General features: G+C 47.6%; 1 protein-coding gene across 6 annotated transcripts in view; it reads left to right on the plus strand.

Moving 5' to 3' along the window:
• Positions 1-1,061: 1,061 nt before the first annotated feature.
• The window catches only part of TSNARE1 (t-SNARE domain containing 1), a 491,630-nt gene continuing 471,648 nt past the window's right edge, over positions 1,062-21,043 (plus strand). For all 6 annotated transcript variants that reach the window (XM_061447620.1, XM_061447625.1, XM_061447626.1 and 3 more), the window contains exon 1: positions 1,062-1,109. The gene's annotated coding sequence lies outside the window, so the exon portion shown is untranslated. The remainder of the gene's footprint in view (positions 1,110-21,043) is intronic.

A 21,043-nucleotide genomic window follows, 5' to 3' on the forward strand; every position in this document is an offset into this window, starting at 1 on the left:
AGTTGCTGATTTTTATGTATTTATTCCTGTTCTGGCACGCTGGGACTACCAAGGAGCACACCAGTCTGGCCTCAGACAGGTTTATGCTGATCTAAGAAGTAACAGAGAGTGATTTGTTAATGATTGAAAGCGAATTGGCTCATGCGGTGCTCCTTAGTTGGTGAAAGCAAAGGTTTAGCACATCTCCCACTCTCTGACCCTGGAGCTGCATTCAGAATAGGCAGCTGAGATGTTCAGACCATTGATTTTAGTTATACTATATAGAAGAGGAATCACAGAGTGGTTTGGAAGGGACCTTAAGGCTCATCCAGTCCAAACCCCTGCCACAGGCAGGGACACCTTCCACTAGAGCAGCTTGCTCCAAGCCCCTGTGTCCAACCTGGCCTTGAGCACTGCCAGGGATGGGGCAGCCACAGCTTCTCTGGGCACCCTGTGCCAGTGCCTCAGCACCCTCCCAGGGAAAGCCTTATAACCGGTCGCCTTACACCCAGCCTTCATCTCCCTTAAGTTTTAACCCTTTACCCTTTCTTCTAACACTACAGTCCCTTAGGAGCACTAGGGTTGGCGCGGTATAGCAGGGAGGGAAGGGGGGAGAGGCCTGAGGGACAGGAGACTGAGGGGGGGCAGCGAGGGAGCCGCATGGAGGGAAACCCGCTTTGGGCAGCGTGGGTATGGGGGAAGGCAGCAACCGACAATCCGGGTCCGAAGGAAGGGATGGGAAGGGGAAAGAGGAAAGGAAGAAAGGAAAAGGAAGGCAGCGCAACAGAGAGAGAGAGACAACAAATCCGACTCCACCGCAACCAGACCCCGCAGCGCACTGAGGCGGGCTGCGCTGAGGGGACAATGGGCGGGGCTAACCCCGCCCCTCCCCTCCGCTGATTGGTCACCGGCAGAAAAAGGGGGTGAGGCGCTGCGGACGTGCCTCCGCGCGCTGCCTGCTGGGAGTTGTAGTCCGGGGGGGCATCAGCGGGCAGCGGTACCCGCGGGCTGGGGACTACAGCGGTGCTGGTGGGGGGCGGTGGGGAAAGACACGTGGTCAGGGCGGGCCCCGCCGCGGTCACGTGATGTTTGGGTGCCGGCGGCGCGGCGCAGCCTCGAGGTGGCGGCGGGTGAGTGGGGGGCGGTGTGAGCGTGGGGGAGACAGCACCCCTACCCTGGGGGTGACCTCGTGTGACCCCAGTGGGGGGGGGCAACGTGGGGACATGGGGGTCTTGCACTGTGTGTGTGTAACGTGGGACATGGGGGCCTTGCACTGTGTGTGTGTAACGTGGGACATGGGGGCCTTGCACTGTGTGTGTGTAACGTGGGACATGGGGGCCCTGCACTGTGTGTGTGTAACGTGGGACATGGGGGCCTTGCAGTGTGTGTGTGTAACGTGGGACATGGCCTTGCACTGTGTGTGTGTAATGTGGGACATGGGGGCCTTGCACTGTGTGTGTGTAACGTGGGACATGGGGGCCTTGCACTGTGTGTGTGTAACGTGGGACATGGCCTTGCACTGTGTGTGTGTAATGTGGGACATGGGGGCCTTGCACTGTGTGTGTGTAACGTGGGACATGGGGGCCCTGCACTGTGTGTGTGTAATGTGGGACATGGCCTTGCACTGTGTGTGTGTAACGTGGGACATGGGGGCCTTGCACTGTGTGTGTGTAACGTGGGACATGGACTTGCACTGTGTGTGTGTAACGTGGGACATGGGGGCCCTGCACTGTGTGTGTGTAATGTGGGACATGGCCTTGCACTGTGTGTGTGTAACGTGGGACATGGCCTTGCACTGTGTGTGTGTAACGTGGGACATGGCCTTGCACTGTGTGTGTGTAACGTGGGACATGGCCTTGCAGTGTGTGTGTGTAACGTGGGACATGGCCTTGCACTGTGTGTGTGTAATGTGGGACATGGCCTTGCACTGTGTGTGTGTAACGTGGGACATGGGGGCCTTGCACTGTGTGTGTGTAACGTGGGACATGGCCTTGCACTGTGTGTGTGTAACGTGGGACATGGGGGCCTTGCACTGTGTGTGTGTAACGTGGGACATGGGGGCCTTGCTCTGTGTGTGTGTAACGTGGAACATGGGGGCCTTGCACTGTGTGTGTGTAACGTGGGACATGGCCTTGCACTGTGTGTGTGTAACGTGGGACATGGGGGCCTTGCAGTGTGTGTGTGTAACGTGGGACATGGGGGCCTTGCACTGTGTGTGTGTAACGTGGGACATGGCCTTGCTCTGTGTGTGTGTAACGTGGGACATGGGGGCCTTGCAGTGTGTGTGTGTAACGTGGGACATGGCCTTGCACTGTGTGTGTGTAACGTGGGACATGGCCTTGCAGTGTGTGTGTGTAACGTGGGACATGGGGGCCTTGCACTGTGTGTGTGTAACGTGGGACATGGCCTTGCACTGTGTGTGTGTAACGTGGGACATGGGGGCCTTGCACTGTGTGTGTGTAACGTGGGACATGGCCTTGCACTGTGTGTGTGTAACGTGGGACATGGGGGCCTTGCAGTGTGTGTGTGTAACGTGGGACATGAGGGCCTTGCACTGTGTGTGTGTAACGTGGGACATGGGGGCCTTGCACTGTGTGTGTGTAACGTGGGACATGAGGGCCTTGCACTGTGTGTGTGTAACGTGGGACATGGCCTTGCAGTGTGTGTGTGTAACGTGGGACATGGGGGCCTTGCACTGTGTGTGTGTAACGTGGGACATGGCCTTGCACTGTGTGTGTGTAACGTGGGACATGGGGGCCTTGCACTGTGTGTGTGTAACGTGGGACATGGCCTTGCACTGTGTGTGTGTAACGTGGGACATGGGGGCCTTGCACTGTGTGTGTGTAACGTGGGACATGGCCTTGCAGTGTGTGTGTGTAACGTGGGACATGGGGGCCTTGCACTGTGTGTGTGTAACGTGGGACATGGCCTTGCACTGTGTGTGTGTAACGTGGGACATGGGGGCCTTGCACTGTGTGTGTGTAATGTGGGACATGGCCTTGCACTGTGTGTGTGTAACGTGGGACATGGGGGCCTTGCAGTGTGTGTGTGTAACGTGGGACATGAGGGCCTTGCACTGTGTGTGTGTAACGTGGGACATGGGGGCCTTGCACTGTGTGTGTGTAACGTGGGACATGAGGGCCTTGCACTGTGTGTGTGTAACGTGGGACATGGCCTTGCAGTGTGTGTGTGTAACGTGGGACATGGGGGCCTTGCACTGTGTGTGTGTAACGTGGGACATGGCCTTGCACTGTGTGTGTGTAACGTGGGACATGGGGGCCTTGCACTGTGTGTGTGTAACGTGGGACATGGCCTTGCACTGTGTGTGTGTAACGTGGGACATGGGGGCCTTGCACTGTGTGTGTGTAATGTGGGACATGGCCTTGCACTGTGTGTGTGTAACGTGGGACATGGCCTTGCACTGTGTGTGTGTAATGTGGGACATGGCCTTGCACTGTGTGTGTGTAACGTGGGACATGGGGGCCTTGCACTGTGTGTGTGTAACGTGGGACATGGGGGCCTTGCACTGTGTGTGTGTAACGTGGGACATGGCCTTGCACTGTGTGTGTGTAACGTGGGACATGGCCTTGCACTGTGTGTGTGTAACGTGGGACATGGCCTTGCACTGTGTGTGTGTAACGTGGGACATGGGGGCCTTGCACTGTGTGTGTGTAACGTGGGACATGGCCTTGCACTGTGTGTGTGTAACGTGGGACATGGGGGCCTTGCACTGTGTGTGTGTAACGTGGGACATGGCCTTGCTCTGTGTGTGTGTAACGTGGGACATGGCCTTGCTCTGTGTGTGTGTAACGTGGGACATGGAGTCCTTACCTGTATTGTGTATGTGTTGCTTTAGGGTCATGGCTTGTACACGGAGGCTTGTGTTTGATCTGGGAGCAAGCTCACGGCTCTGTGTGTGCACACTGGATTCTGTGGCTGCCCTTGCACGGGGTTTGCACACTCGCTTTCACACAGCGCAGGGTGTGTGGCTGCCCTTGCCCAGGGTTGTGTGTGTGCACCCAGTTGAGGTGGATGCACTCAGTTGAGCTGAGCCCTGCTGTTGCCCATGGGTGCAAGCACGAGGGGCCCACATGCTGAGGGTGCCGTGTTCGAGTCCCTCACGGCTGTTGATGGGGTGCAGATGGGATATCCCCGCACCCACTTGTCACCAGCAGTCACCATGAAACTGTCCTGTGGCTTAACACAGTGAAACATTGATGTGTTGTGTGATGGCAACATTGGGAGCTGCTCCGTGGTGTAGTTAAATCACAGGTTTATGGCTCAGTTTTAACCTCCCATAGGGTATAGTTGTATTTGTTTGTTGGATGGCTCCTTCCAGGCTAATTCAGGAGGGTTTAGCCATGACTGAGTCAATGAAATGGACTTTCAAGTGCAAGGAAAGGAAATAAAACTGCTTTTAAATGTAGAAAGCACCGCTTTCTGCCTCGGCTGAGTACAGAAACTTTTCCTGTTGCTTTTGAACTTCAGAGTGTTTGTGGCTTGAAGCCCTTGATAAAAGCTCTCCTTTGCTGTGTGCTACAGTTAACCTGCAGCATCTGCCACTGCAATGGACTTGAGGGGGAGATCTGTGCGTCCGCTGAGCTGCTTGGTGTCTTTGTTCAAGAAGGGTTTGGAAACGTAGGAGCTCACTTTCATTCCTCCCCCAGCACACCGTGTATGTGCTGCACATCCTCTGCTTGTCTGCATTTGAGGTATTCCATATCATCTGCAGCTGGAGATGGTCTGGGAGCACTGCACGCACAAGTGTCTGCTATCACATGTGTGGGGTGAAGGTTTGTTCTTTGTGCTTCATCCTGTTAAACACTACAGTTTTACAAGTTTGTGTGGGGCTGGGAAGGCTGGACTGGACTGGGAGTTGTTGTTTTCCCTTTCTTCATCCTGTAGGAAGAAGGTTTGTGTTTTAGCCACTATTTACCTCTTTTTCCAGGCTGGTATTTCCCTTTGCAGTGTGGTTGTGAATGTGCAGTGCCCCATCCTGCCTTGTTGGGCTCTGTGTTGCATTGGCCCAGGAGGTATAGAATGGTTTGTGTGGGGAGGGACCTTAAAGATCATGTACTTCCAACACCCCTGCCATGGGCAGGGACAGCTTGGAGCCATTGAGGCCAAGCTGGATGTGGTTCTGAGCAGCCTGATCTGGTTGAAGATGTCCCTGCTCATTGCAGGGGGGTTGGACTGGATGAGCTTTGAAGGTCCCTTCCAACACAAACCACTCTTGATCTTCCGTTACATCAGGATGCTCCAAGCCCCGTCCAACCTGGCCTTGAGCACTGCCAGGGATGGGGCAGCCACAGCTTCTCTGGGCACCCTGTGCCAGAGCCTCAGCACCCCCATAGGGAAGCAATCTCCCCTCTCCCAGTTTAAAGCCATTATCCATAGAGTCAATGCAGCTGATTCGGGTCTTTCAATCACCAATGACTCAGGCCAGCTGCTCTCTGGCCCCTTGGTGCCTTCCTGCTCTGCTGTGTTCTCCAGCTGTGTCCTTTTCCATCTCATCATGTCCAGGTTGGTCTCTGGGCTTTTTCCAGGGTGCTAATGATGTGCTGATTCCTTCTTTCTGAGCAACAGATAAACCCTGTTGCTGTTTCCAAAGCCTTCTGCCTGCCTGGTTGGCTTATGGATATTAATGCAATTAAAAAATCAGCACAACCACCACTGACATGGCTTTGATGGACATTGGAGCAGTGCAGTTACTGCTGCAGTCCTGGCTTCCGGATCAGCTTTCCATCCCCATTTCCTCCTGCCATTGTGCTTAAAGCAAGGGTGAGCTTCTGCATATGATGTCTCCCATGTAGAGGGGTGTTGGCAATTCCTTGGTTCAGAAGAAATTTGCAGTGTAATGCTGTGCTGCTGTGGTTTCCCTGGCATTAAGGGTTGCCTCTGGTGTAATGACTGCAAGTTATTTGGCTACAGAGACTGGTAGAACAGAGATTTTAATATGAAATTCTTCAATTCCCATCCTCTGTTGTGCAAAAACCCACTCTTCCTTTTCTCACAACTTGATTTTTGTTTAATTTATATGAATTATTAATTTAAACCTCTCGTCATTTGCTCCTATGACCAGGTCTCCCATCCAGCCAGATGCCTGCTCTGGGGCTGGAGATTCTTTATTGAGAGTGAAGGAGAAAGAAGACTTCTGTGTCTTGATAAATATGCACACTGATATTACAGCACTTAAAATCTAATTTAAAAAGGGAAAAGTAGGCAAGCTGAGAATGAATGAGTCTGTGCTTCCCCTTGCTCAGGAATGTATAGCAAATGGTATTTTGAATTGCTGGTTCTTTGGGGAATTCAGGGATATTTAAATAGCAAAGTGTGAAAGGGTAAATAATATCAAGATAAAAATAATTCTTTCAATTCCCTGCCCGTGTCATAAACTCATTCTGCTGGATGAAAATGGAAAGAACTGTAAGAAAGAAATGTGATTTACTTCCCCTATCTTTGTTATCCTCCTGCCTATGCTTCATCTAGCTTGGGCGGACTTGTGCACCCAGGTCTGATCCCATGAGATCTGCTGGATGGAGGGGTTGTGGAATCATAGAAGGGACCTTAAAGCTCATCCAGCTCCAACCCCTGCCATGGGCAGGGACACCTTCCACTAGAGCAGTTTGCTCCAAGCCCCTGTGTCCAACCTGGCCTTGAGCACTGCCAGGGATGGGGCAGCCACAGCTTCTCTGGGCACCCTGTGCCAGCGCCTCAGCACCCTCACAGGGAAGAGCTTCTGCCTAAGAGCTCATCTCAGTCTCCCCTCTGGTAGGTTAAAGCCATTCCCCTTGGCCTGTCCCTACAGGCCCTTGTCCCAGGCCTCTCTTCAGGTTTTCTGGAGCCCGTTTAGGCACTGGAGCTGCTCTAAGGTCTCCCTTTCAGGAGCCTTCTGTTCTCCAGGCTGCCCCAGCCCAGCTCTCTCAGCCTGGCTCCAGAGCAGAGCTGCTCCAGCCCTTGGAGCATCTCCATGGCCTCCTCTGGACTCACTCCAACAGCTCCACATTCTTCTTATGTTGTTGCCTCCAGAGCTGGATGTAGTGCTCCAAGTGGGGTCTCCCAAGAGCACAGCAAAGGGGGAGAATCCCCTCCCTGAGCTGCTGCTCATGCTCTGGGGGTGCAGCCTAACAGAGGGAGGATATTCTTGTGAACCAGCACCCCAAGTCCTTCTCCTCAGGCTGCTCCATCCAGTCTCTGCCCAGCCTTTGTTTGTGCTTGGGATTGTCCCAAACCATGTGCAGGAGCTTGCACTTGTCTTTGTAGGGCTTCCTGAGATTCACGTAATCCCACCTCTCAAGCCTGTCCAGGGCCCTCTGTATCCCGTCCGTTCCCTCCAGCATGTTGACTGTACTACATAGCTTGGTGTCATCAGCAAACTTGCTGAGGGTGCCCTTCATCCTACTATCCATGTCACTGGCAAAGATGCTGTGCAGGATTGGTCCCAACACTTACCCCTGAGGGACAGCATTCATTACCCATCTCCAGTTGGACATTGAGCCATTGACTGCAACTCTTTTGAGTGTGAGCATCCAGCCATGGATGGGTGGATGGAGGACTCAGTCCTTCCACCCAGGACACAGTCTTTGTGAATGGAAGTGTTTGCCTTTGTCATGACCCATTTGGTCTAAATTCCATTCAGGTATTTAAACATGAGCTTAACTCACAAAATGAACCTTTGTAGTGTGACTACATACTGCTTTTGCTGGGGAAACATTGCAACACATCCTCCAGCAGCATCACCAACCCTTCAGATTACATTTTAGTCTTTCACAGCATACTTTTTGACACGTGCATATACAAAACCTGGCCACAATCTTGTGTTGGTGTTACCAGCGCTGGTGTTAAGCATTGCAAGGATGAAGGGAGGCTCATGCTTGTCACTTGAGTGCCCAGAAAGCTACGTATAACATTTGTGCTATCAGCCTACTGCAAAAGGAGCTGGGAGGATGTGTCTTTTACTGTCAGAAAGGTTATTTGTGGCTTTTAATAATACATAGGAATATGGTCAAGATAAGAATCCTACTCTCTTCATTTTTTTTTCCTCTGCTTGCCTTGCAAATGATGGTACATAAGATTAAAATAATGCAAAAGAGTTAAATTAATCTCAGTTAACACTTGCAGGGAGGTTTCTATTTAAAACTCTGCTTTTTCTTCATAGTGTCACTAGTGAGGAAATGCAGTAGGCAGGTGCCATCTCTTTGTTGCACTGCATGGGCACGTCTCTGCTTTTCAGTGCTTTGGATGATGATGGGGAAAAATAGCATAGGCTGGAATCTTTTCTATTCCCATGTGCCTTTCTTTTGCAGCACCATTAGAAATCAGAGATTGAACTGATGATCAGTTGCTTCTTTAAATGTATTCTGAATACAAAAAGAAGAAGAAATGGTGGAGCAGTGGGTGCTTTTTAATGCTTTTTGGCTGGGATGCAGGGCTGGGTTCTCCCATGGGCAATTTAGATGTGATGGCTACTCATCCACTGGGATGCTGCAAACCAGTTTCCAGCTTCTTGAATGAAGTTAAACCCATTTGCAACACCTTTACTTACTTCTTTTAGTAAATTTACTTCTTTTGTTGTCAAGTAAATGCTTGTATTGGGTTAAGCTGCAATTTATTTGCTATCTCTGTCATCTCTTCCCTAAATAAAAGCAGAAAAGGACTGCAGAATGTTTGATGCTCTTCATCGTGTATTAGCATTTATTTCGTGCTTGTTCCGCTGTCACCCTGCTGCAAAGCCACACATTGTAAATATCTGACTTTTTTGAGGTTATTTAGGACTTGATTTGTCCATCCTGCTGCATACATTTATTATGATTGTAGTCTTGAATAATGTAGCCATGTATTTTCTTCCCCTCTGTAGGACTCCTCCGTCATCTGGTGCATGGAGTAAAGGAGTGCTGTAGGTTTTTATTCCAACACTGTTGTGCTGTAGGTTGCCATAGTCCTTATTTCTGTAAAGGAAAACATATTCCTCTTCCATGAGGGACATTGATCATGCCCGTTGCTGAAGTCTGTTGCTATTTTCCTTCTCCAGTTTACGATGACTCTTCTTGTAATGCTTCTGTATGGAGGAGGCAGGTGCCTCCTTCCTTTTCCTGCAGGTGAAAACCACGCAGGTTTGGAGGTGTTGTGACCCACATTTTTGGATTCACCCATTTCTTTGCTGTGTGAGATGCCAGAGACTCAAATATGGGACGAGGGAACTCCCAAACTTACTATTAATGGCTGCTTTGTAAAAAAGTCTTCTATGAGCAGATAGCTCAGGAGCTTTGTGATGGAGACAGTATGAATCTGTGAATGCTGTTTGTCTTTGTTCCTTTCCCACCCTGAAATTCCCTTATTATGGAATCACCATCCCTGGAAGTGTTCACACACCACGTAGATGAGGCCCTCAGTGCCATGGGTTAGTGGTGGCCTTGGCACTGTTGGGGTAATGGTTGAACTTGATGATCTTAAAGGTCTTTTCCAGCCTGGTTGGTTCTATGATCACATCACTGTGGCCACAGCCTCATGTAGTAGTTCAGTGTCCAGCTCATGAGGCCCAATTTTGGGGTGCCTTGGAGAAGGATCCTCGTGGGCTGTTTGGGGAAGGCTTGGATGGTGTCTCGCTGGGTTTGTGAGCTGTGCAATGGTGGCTTTGAGTTCAGCAAAGATAACTGTAGGGAAAGTCCAATCTGTGCTGTGCAAAGGCAGAGGTTTTGATGTAAAACCCACCACTTGTCAAAATTTCCCCCTTGAATTTAGTGCTTGGTTTGATAAGCACTGCTGAAGATTTTAATGTGTATAGTTTGGGTTGGAAACATATTAGTGGCTAAAAGAAGGTTTTTTTTTTTAACAAGGAGAGCTGTAGTTCCAACCAACTGTTGATAATTGCAGTTATGTTTGAGAGTAATTATTAGCAAATGCTTTACAGCATCATGGGATCCCATGATCCCAACCTGGAGATGTTCATTATGCCCCGAGTTGTTCTAATTTTGGAGCAAGTCCGGAGGAGGCCACGAGGATGATGAGGGCCTGGAGGACCTCCTGTATGGAGACAGGGTGAGAACACCGGGGCTGTTCAGCCTGGAGAAGAGAAGCTGTGTGGAGACCTCAGAGCAGATTCCAGTGTCTGAAAGGGGGCTACAAGGATGCTGGGGAGGGACTCTTCATCAGGGAGTGGAGTGATAGGACAAGGGGTGATGGGTTCAAACTGAAACAGGGGAAGTTCAGGTTGGAGATAAGGAAGAAGTTCTTTATTGAGGGTGGTGAGGCACTGGCACAGGGTGCCCAGTGAAGTGGTAAATGCTGCATCCCTGGCAGTGTTCAAGGTCAGCTTGGACAGAGGCTTGGGTGACATGGTTTAGTGTGAGGAGACCTTTCCCATGGCAGGGGATTGGCACTTGATGATCTTAAAGTCCTTTCCAACCCAAACCAGTCTGTGATTCTATCAATTTTGGAAAGGGGAGAGAAAAGCGCTGCTATGGATGTGTTTGGTGATGGGAAGGTCCATGAGGCTGCAGGACTTGTGCTGGCTCGCTGGATAACACCTTGTTTAATATAACACTGTACATGACAGTTTTTCTTTGTTTCCTGTTTATTGCACTTCATCCATCTGGAACCAGGAGCTGCAGACAGCAGTCTCTTGAGTTAGTGTAATTTTACCGCTTCTGTCAAAGCATCCCTTTTCCAGTGTGTGGGCTTGACTTTTTGGGCTGATAATGGAGACTATTTCCTTACAATGCTGGTTGTGCACAGGCACCGCTCAGCATCCCTTTGGTAACTGCAAGTCCCTCTTTGTCTCTTCTATTTGCCATACAATTTATTAATGAGAAAGAAAAGTTTATTGTTTTTTATGGTAATTGCTACAGCTTGAAGTTAACTCCAAGGAACTGCCTTTTCTGTTCCCATCTAATAAAAGTAATGTGGCTGTATGAGAGGAGGTGCTGTGCATGAAGGTATAGATTCATCCATGCTGTTTTTTACCATCTCCCATGTAGCTGCATCTTTCTTTGAGAGCTGCAGATCTTGATCTTTCACTTCTTACAAAATGAGGGCTTAATACTGTGGTTGACTTATTTCCCCTCACAAACCAGCTGATTTATGATCCTTTGTGACACTGTTACCTTTCTGGCTCTCATGGGAACCTCCTTATTTCTTAAATAAGTTTATACAAGTTTATATAAGTTTATACCCAGTTTATACAAGTCTCAACATACCATTAAATTGCTTGAGATATGATTTATCTTTCCCACGTGTTTTGATGGCTTCTGTCATCTGCCTCATGTATCCCCAGCCCCTCTCTTACCTGAGTGCCTGTTGCTGCTTCAAGACCCTAGTGTCAGTCCCTTCAAATACTGTGCTGCATGTAGTAGCCAGGAGTGGATGCTCAGTTAAAAAGCGTAAGAAATTAAACTTATAAGCAAATACATGTAATTAAATAAGGCTGCATGGAGACCTCAGAGCAGCTTCCAGTGTCTGAAGGGGGCTACAAGGATGCTGGAGAGGGACTCTTCATCTGGGACAAGGGGTGATGGGTTCAAACTGAAACAGGGAAAGTTCAGGTTAGATATAAGGAAGAAGTTCTTTGCTGTGGGGGTAAAGGGTTGCCCAAAGAAGTGGTAACTGCTCCATCTCCAGCAGTGTTCAAGGCCAGGTTGGACAGAGCCTCGGGCAACGTGGTCTAGGGTGAGGCATCCATGCCCATGGCAGGGCCTTGGAACTGCTTGATCTTGATTACCTTTCCAACTCAAACTGTTCTATGGTTGCATATTCTATATTTATAATATAGGGCATAAGGTCATATATATGAAATTCACATATCTGTAATAGTGCATGTGTTTTCGCTTACTTTTATGCTGTTTGTTTTTTTCCTTTTATTTTAAAGAATTGACAATTTCAGTCTTTTCTCTACTGTGGACAGAGCAGAAGGATCAGTGTGGGCAGGTGAATAAGCACTCCTATGATGAGGGAAGCATGTCCAGCCTGCTGATGCTCACCATCCTCTCACACACCATCTCCTCTGGGTTGGAAAGCTTATCCAGATTTGTAGTGACAGTGAAAAATCAAGTCATTTTCCTAGGACTGCTTTTACTATAATGATAAAGAAGGCAAAAAAGTAATTAAAATGATGGTGCTTAAAGTTGTGCCGAGGCCACTGCGTGTTAGCGGCTCGATTTCTCAGTGTCAGGGACATTCCACTTCTATTAACTGCAAAGATGGAAATAGGTGGCAAAATGTGGGTGTTGAAGCCCCAGAAACGCTGTCCTAAGCTTTTTGACACTTCTGGTTTAGAGAACAAGTGTACGCTTTCCAAAGCCCTCTGTAAGTATTGATCATGCACCATGGGGGAGTTTCATAGGTAGGTGTTGATTTTCTACAGATGTAATGGATTGCTACCCAAGCAAGGGCCAGAACTCATCCCTTGGAGATGCATCTTAGCAGGTGCTTTAAACAGGACTGCAATATTACAGTAAACCAGGTTGCTGCAACTTTGAATGTGAAAGAGCAGATTGACAGTCTCGCTACAGGTACCTTCCTGATGATCATCTTTAGAGCTTCAAGCGGATGGGTTCCTTCCCCTTTGCCCCAAACATAGGGCAACAGAGAAGATTTCAATCTGTGTTTGTTTTTCCCATCCTGCTCATGGAAATACCTGCAGTTTAATTGTAAAGATCCTCTTCTTTGTGCATGGAAACCCTTGGACAGATGTACCTTTGTTTCCTTTTATATAGAGAGAGAAATGTCCCATGGGCTCTGGGGTCTACAGGCTTCTTCTTCTCTCTTTGTCCAGCTCCTTACCTAATGCATTGTGTTTAGTATGCTTCTTAAAATTAGCTAGAATTTAGTATAAAGCTATATTTGGAAACAGGGCAATGGGTCTTTGTCTTGGTTGTGATGCATTTGAATGCAGAATATGAAGAGAGCGTGCACAAAGCAGTCCACATACCTCCTGGCTTTGACTATCCCTTTTCCTTGGCTCCATTTTCCTTGTGGCTGCTTCAGGGGCTTGAGATGCTGCTGGCATCAGCCCCCTTGGAGTGCAGTGGGGCTCAGCTTTAGTTGCCGTTCTCTGCCAGCAGCAGTGAGACTTAGATTATAAAGCTTTGCTCTTTGCAGGCAAATTGCTTTTCAGACTGTGGTTCTGCTTGGGTTGCGGCAATAATCCTTGGAATAACTTCTTGGAATAATCCTTGGAAGTAGGCGGTGGCCTTCAGGGTAAGGTGATGAGTGGTCATCACCAGTCTTTTGCGTGCAGATGGAGCCACTTGGCTGCCTCCCTCTAGAACACCTTTGGCAGAGGAAGACTTACGGACCTGCTGTCCTTGCTCCTCTCCCATAGCCTAGAGAGGGTTGTCACGGTCAGTTAAGGGCTCCATCTTGATGGATGTCAACTCAAAGCCTACCAACACCATGATAAAGGCCTTGTAGTTGGCTGAAGCAATGTTTTCTGGTGGGTCACTGTGCTCCATTTCCGTTACTTGCCTTCCTGGGCACACCAGGGGTGGTTCGTTTGCTTGGGTGGCTGCAAACCACATTGCAAAGTCACTCTCTTAAACAGATGGGGGTGGCTTTGTACTGGTTGCGTTGGTGGCTGGTCTCTGATGCTGGCTCCCTGCATGACATCATGTAAATAACTCTGGGTTTGAGTTGCTTTTCCTGGACCTGTTTACACCTTGCCAAAAATAATTACAGCCTCTGAGACTGGGGTTTGCTGGGCAAGGGGGTGAGAGCACAGCAAAACCTGCAATCCATGTGGTTTTGGTGTGCTTTCATCCACACAGTGCTGCTGGTGGGACCGGGATGTCCCTTTTGGGGCATGAATCAAGCTGCGCTCCTGCTCACCCGGGATCACTCCTGTTCTGAACATGAGGTTTCTTTCCTCTGTTCAGCATCATCTTAAATTCATGTCCTGGGTGATGCCTCCCTCACCTGCTTTATTACCTCTTAATGTGTTTTCCCAGGTATGCCTCGCGCTCGGATAAACCTCTCCTGCTTTCCTTGACCGCAAAACTCTTTGCACCATCTTCCTCCTCCAGCTGCTGCGTGCATCCTTCCTCCATTCACACAGAGAGACTTCCCTGCTTCTTAGCATGCTTTCTGAGTGCTTTGGAGCTTGTTTATCCCCCTCGAGAAGCGGATGGATGCCATCACTCCTGGTTTTCCACCCGTGTTAGCTGTGGTCATGCGTGGAGCCAGTGGGGAAGACAGGAGTATTTTTAGCCTGTACTTCTGTGCTCCACTCAGGGGGCCGCCCACAGTGGAGTATTAAAATCATAGCGGGGACATTGGGTAAGCTCTGCAGTAAAACGTTGAGATGCAAATTGCCATCTAAAGAGCAAACCTCAAGGTGATTTTTGGCAATGGGATGCAAGGCTCCAAAGCCGTGTGCTTTGAATAAAGATTACAGCAAGGGATTCTTGCCCAGAGGGGCATACACTGGTCTCATTTATTCTGAAGCTCAACAGAGCTTGTAATTCAGTGTTGGAAGCCAACAGGGTGAAACGTATGCCCCTTTGAAAAGGTGTTAGATTAGCATTGGTAAAACCAAATGTAACAGCACCGCTGGAACTTGGATTTCCAGGGTTGTAGAAGCAGTAAATCGGGTTGCGTTGCATCTGCAAGTCATTCCTGGGCATTATCCCAGGCAGAGGTGGCTCTGATGGCTACTGAGTTGCTTTGGGGAGGTTTGGAGGCATTAGCTGGTAATGAGATTGTGCTGGCTGACTCGGTGGGGCTTTGACTTTCATCTTCAAGTTGGTGATGGGCGGTTTGGCTGTTTGGAGCCTTGCACTAAGAAATTGGGTAAAATATGAATCACTCTTCTGTTACTGTTTTATTTTCCTGGTTATTGACTTCATTGTGGAACTGCTATGAAGGAAACAGCAATGAATTAGGAGAAGCAAAGCAGTGTTTCATGGTTCTTGCTTTGCAACTGTCCAAGCTTGTCCTGTGTCCATCAGTACAAGTCAGAGGTACCATTTCTCCCTTTTTCTCCCCCAAGTTGTATTCAACAGCTACAGCTCAGCAGCTGTGTGGGGTTTCAGCTTGGTAAAGCAGTGGTCCTGCTTCAGTAACGACAAGGAGCACTGAGTGACATCAAAAGAAGTTATCACATGCCATGGAACCACAGGCCAAAAGCTGCCATATTCAGTATTTGAGGACTGAAAAGCAGGTAGAAGTTCTAACCTCTTCTGCACTGCCATGTCTTCTTTTTTTACCCACTCTTGCCCAGTATTCCACTTGATCCTACTTTTGAACCTCATTTGACTTGTGGTATCTCTTTGTCTCATTAAGTGATGCGTTTAAGATGTCCTTGATGACTTCAACACTAGCAAGAGTTCAGGTCCTTTCCCTGCTCTCACATGCATCCACCGTAACTAGATTATAACCACAGTTATAGAGCAATATCTGTGTGCTGGTGATGGGTTTAATTCCATAGATGTTTCCTGGACAGAGTTGACCAAATGTTTTTGCTTGTGGACCATTACAGCATCCTCAGCCATTGGATAGAAGGCTGGAAGACTGCACCTGCAATGCTTTTTACTTCTTACATGGGATTTCTCAGGGACTTAAATAATCTGAGATGAGGTGTGCACTGGACTTGTACACCCCATCAAATCATCATGGGCTGTGGCTGGACTTGAGTGAACCCAAAGGGCCCAATAGCATGGAAGGAGAACCTGCCCTGGAGCTTGGTTTTCTTCATTGTGCATCACTGTGATGATAGATTTTTAGTCCAGAGGAGGCCACAAGGATGCTCAGAGGCTGGAGCACCTCCTGTATGGAGACAGGCTGAGAACATGGGGGCTGTTCAGCCTGGAGAGGAGAAGCTGCATGGAGACCTCAGAGCAGCTTCCAGTGTCTGAGGGGGGGTACAGGGATGCTGGAGAGGGACTCTTCATTAGGGACTGGAGTGATAGGACAAGGGGTGATGGGTTCAAACTGAAACAGGGGAAGTTCAGGTGAGATATAAGGAAGAAGTTCTTTCCTATGAGGGTGGTGAGGCACTGGAATGGGTTGCCCAGAGAAGTTGTGAATGCTCCATCCCTGGCAGTGTTCAAGGCCAGGTTGGACAGAGCCTTGGGTGGCATGGTTTAGTGCGAGGTGTCCCTGCCCATGGCAGGGTGTTGGAACTGGATGATCTTAAGGTCCTTTCCAACCCAAAGCATTCTGTGTTTGTATGACTTAAGAGGTCAGTTGAAGTTTTCAGTTAAGATTGAAGAATCTGTACCCAAATGAGTCAAGATTTGTACACAGAATTTAGATACTGGTAGCACGAGGTGACTTAATGCGTGAGTGCTCCTGTGCTTGTTTAGGGTATAACTGCTGGGTGAATACATTTCATACAGGTTTAGTATAATTACTTGCAAATTGAGAGTTTTAGAGAGATGGAGGTCAGTGAACTTGCTGCAGTGAGGTGACTGGTTGGGAAGAGGATTTGAGTCATAGAATCATGGAGTGGTTGGGTTGGAAAGGACCTTAAGGTCATCCAGTTCCAAGCCCCTGACGTGGGCAGGGATGCCTCACACCAGACTGTGTCACCCAGGGCTCTGTCCAACCTTGCCTTGAACACTGCCAGGGATGGAACATTCACAGCTTCTCTGGGCAACCTGTGCCAGCGCCTCAGCACCCTCACAGTAAAGAACTTCTTCCTTTTATTCCAGTTCTTGAGAAGTGACTACTGTGGTTCTTCAAGAAATACTGATTTTCAGAGGTTTTATGTATTCTTATGTTGTTAAGGTTGAGCATTGCTGGAGGAAAGAAGGGTTTGTATCACAATAAATACGTTGGTCTATGGTTGGAAGCTATCAGTAAATGAGGCACCTTCCTGTGTGGTTTGGGTTTGGTTTCAGGTTTTTATTGCTGTGGTTTGGTTCTTTTTTTAGTTCTATGAGATGGGTACAAATCTGTACCTTTGAGAGGCTGAAAGGGATGATCTCCAGTGGAAATGAAAGTAGTTGGTAGCTAATTCTTCCTTTCAATGTAGCATGGAAGAACCAGGTGGCTGAGACTTTGCGGAAGCACATTCTGACTTTGGTACGAGTTTGCGTTGATCACTCTTAGTTCACTTTTGTCCTTCTACTATAATTATATGCTCCAATACCATAAGACTTTTAAATACCATATTTTGAGGATGTTCTCTGCCAAAACTGAATGGTTTAAGTGCAGATCCTGTTGGCAGGCGTCTCCGGAGCTGTTGTCTTCCCTTCTTTGTAACCTCGGCCTCTCTTGCATAGGTTTGCCCTCCTTAAAAGTCAAATAGAGTCTGATAAAATAACAGAGCCTTTTAAAACATCACAAGGAGATACATAGAAGCTCAGAAAGTGGTGGTCTCATGAGCTCACATGTGAAGCGCACTGTGTCCTGCTTGCGTCTCAACGGTGCTGAGCAAGTAGAAGAAAATCATCTTTGTAGCTTGGTTCAGGCACGTCTTGGATCTTCCTTGTGCCTGTCTTTTATGGCATCCTGCATCTCTTTGGCATTAAACACAAGCTGCTGGTTACGTCTTCCAGAGCAATTCTTGTGCTGCCGTATGCCTCACTGAGATCTTGACTCTTCCTTCCCAGGTCATGAATCTCTGTTCCCGATTCTGAAATGCTCCAAGTCTCTAAATTCTTCCATCCTGATGAAATCACCCCTGAACATATGTAATGATGCTGATTTCCCCAAACCTTGCTGGTTTTGATGGTATATCTTCAAGGAATATCACAGCTGAATGTCACACCAGTGTTTCTGTCTCCCAAGGTTGTCTCAGCATCTCCGGATGGTTCCCATCCAGTCTATGTTCAACCCTCTCTGCATTCTGTCTCCTATTTTAAGGTCTTCAAAACAGGAATCGTCTTCTTACTCTGTATTTATACAGCATTTAATGTGATGCTGTGATAATACCTTTCAAATTGTTGTTGTGGTAGTTGACAGTCTTGGGAATGCTGTCCTTTTTTTAACTATATATATAAATATATATATCTGTATAGAGAGAGAATTTATGTAGATTCTATATAGAATCATAGAATAGAATAGAATGGTCAAGGTTGTAAAGGACCTTAAGATCATCCAGTTCCACCCCCCCCTGCAGGGACACCTTGCACATGAACATATATACTACATATATATGTATATTTATATATATATATTGGCAAGGAACAAAAGTTAAGGCATTGTAGCATGTTAACATACAAACATCTCACAAATAATAAAACCTATGTATTATTCTTCTATCCCTACCTTGGCTTTTGTGGTAACTCTGACACCAGCTGCTTTGTGTGGGGAAACTGAAACGGTGATCTCTGATCTCACTGGGAAAGAAAGCTTTCTTTTAAAGCACTGCATTGGGACTAATTCTGCCTACCATGCAATGCTGAGGGTTTGTGATCCTCGGCAGGCATTTGACAGATCTTAACTAGTTATGCTATGTTTTGTCAATCAAAATTAAACGCCCACCTCCCTCCTTCCTATTTTCTCTCTCTTCTAGCTTTTTTTATTTAGGTTGGTCATTAAAATTGCTGATAACCATAGAAACGAGGAAAACCCGCCCCTTCCATTCCAGCTCTTTAGCGTGATATTCCTGTACTGACATCATGTGAGTTATAGACACGATGGCTTAAAAAAAACCCCAAACCCCCTACAGGTAGGCAGAGTTGTCATTAATTCCTCCCTATACCAGAGTTGTTCCTACGGATGCATGTCCCTTTTGCAGTGTGGTTTCTAGGAGAAAGAGAGACCCTGCTGCAAAGAAACCACCTGACAGGATAGAATCAAAGAAGAAAACAGATAGATCTGTGGGATAGGAAGGGTGGGAGGATGACATGAGGAGAAGATGGGTCGGCAAGAAGTCTCATGCACGACACAGTGTGTGCTGATAGTTTCGGTGTTGGTTTTCACCCTCTTAGGGCTGCCTGCACAATTGGGTTCTCTGAGATGGGCATGATATAAGGATGCTGGGGAGGGACTCTTCATTAGTGTCTGTAGCGATAGGACAAGGGGTGATGGGTTCAAACTGAAACAGGGGAAGTTCAGGTTAGATCTAAGGAGGAAGTTCTTTACTGTGAGGGTGCTGAGCCCCTGGAATGGGTTCCCCAGGGAAGTTGTGAATGCTCCATCCCTGGTGGTGTTGAAGGCCAGGTTGGACAGAGCCTTGGGTGTCATGGTCTAGTGTGAGGTGTCCCTGCCCATGGCAGGGGGGTTGGAACTGGATGATCTTAAGTTCCTTTCCAACCCAAACCATTCTGTGATTCTATAATATTGATATTTCTATAACGCTGGCCCGTGAGGTTTCCATGGTTAAGGACCTGAATCCCCGCTTGGCAGGATGGGATGTCTCATGGCTCAGCTTGTGCTGAAAAATCAAAATGATTACTGATTTTCTGTTTGTAGAGGCTGTTTAAAAACACTTGACCCAAGTTTGCATGAAAGTGATGGAAAACTCTTGCATTAGGAGCCGTGAACGCCCTGATATTTCAGTGCTGGACAACTAATGCTGTTTCAATTTGGAGCAGGATCGTTCCATGTGATATTGGTTTTTAAACCTTTTCCCTCACCTTAAGTTGCAATATTAGGTGTTTCATTTTTTACAAATGAAAGGAGTAATCAATCAGATGAAAATAGGTAACTGCAGCTGTCAGCATTGCTTTCTGTAGCTTGCTCACTGTTGCTCTTTGGGAACTTGGTAGCACATGGAAAGCGGTATATTTGGTCAAGGAATGACTTTCCTCTATGGCAGGACTGGAGGGATCTCTGCTTTTACATGTTTTCTAATAGATTTCAAACCAAACCAACCCACAAAAAAGCCAAAAGAACCCTGCAAACCCCAGGTAAACCACTCCGAGGACTGCTGGCTCTTGGTAGACTTTGTCTGCCAATGTGTGGTTGTGAACCAGCAGACAGTGGTACTACGTGTTGATGCTTCCTTAAATGTGGTAGAGGAGGAAAAGGATTTGAACAAGGAGTCCTGCATCTCTGTGATACCAATGCACATGCTTTGTGTGTTGCTGTGCTGCGATTACCAAGAGGGAAGGCTGCCTCCTTGAGCAGTCAGCGTGTCTTGATGTTTGAAAGGTCTCCAGATGGAGATGGGGATTGCTCCTGAGGTAGTTGGATGCAGAAGTTTCATTGCTTGCTCTATAGGATGGTTCATCTCTTGTGAAGATGGATTTTGACCTTTGGCCAGAGAAATAAAGAAGAAGTGTTGTGTGATGTAGCATGACAAGGTGTTGCTGAGGAGCATCTTAAAAATTAAAGGTCTTACTTATTTACCCTGTCTTTGAAAGCTGTCACCAAGTATTGTACTTCGAACTTGAAGGCCTTTAATGTTTTTCTGTATGTGTTGGAGCTTCTCCTGTTGGCTTTAGAGCCAACAATAGGTTGTGCTTATTGAAGTAGAGGAAAAGGTAATTGTGGTTTTTCTATGGGTATGAGAACTCAGGACAGGAGCTCCTTTAGCATCCTTTGCTGCTCCCTCCAGCCCCAGTGTCATCCCGTGTGATTTGACCTCTCCCATCCCATCCCAAGAAAGGATAAGAATGCATTGATGATAAGTGGGATGATGCTTCTCCTGCTTAAAACTAACCAACCAGCCAGAATTTCCAGCAGTTTAGTTAATTCATATAATCATGGAATGGTTTGGGTTGGAAGTGATCTTAATGCTCATCCAGCTCCAACCCCTTGCCACGGGCAGGGCCACCTTCCACTAGAGCAGGTTGCTCCAAGCCCCATCCAACCTGGCCTTGAACACTGCCAGGGATGGAGCAGCCACAGCTCCTCTGGGCAACCTATGAGTGCCTCACTGCTATCATGGTAAAGAGCTTCTACGTACTTAACTTTACATAGTGTAAAAGTGCCTCTGCCTGAGTTGCCTGAACCATTCTTTTTCTTATTTGCTGTTTTATATTTTATTAAAGCATAATAATCTGCATTAAGAATATGTTAAATTCCTTCCCAAGCATTGGTTTCCAATTTTGGGATGTAAAATCCGTTGTTAACATGTATGTGTGTGAAATGGGCTTATTCCATCATTAACTGAAGTCTCCAGAGTTATTTCAGCTATCAGATCTTTGTGGATTTTTGTTCCAAAATATGCAGTTGTGTA

The sequence above is a fragment of the Pezoporus flaviventris genome, unplaced genomic scaffold (genome assembly GCF_033815535.1).
Source record: "Pezoporus flaviventris isolate CSIRO_AGI_PZ_B2104156 unplaced genomic scaffold, CSIRO_AGI_Pfla_v1 ptg000007l, whole genome shotgun sequence".
In the NCBI taxonomy this organism is placed as follows: domain Eukaryota; kingdom Metazoa; phylum Chordata; class Aves; order Psittaciformes; family Psittacidae; genus Pezoporus; species Pezoporus flaviventris.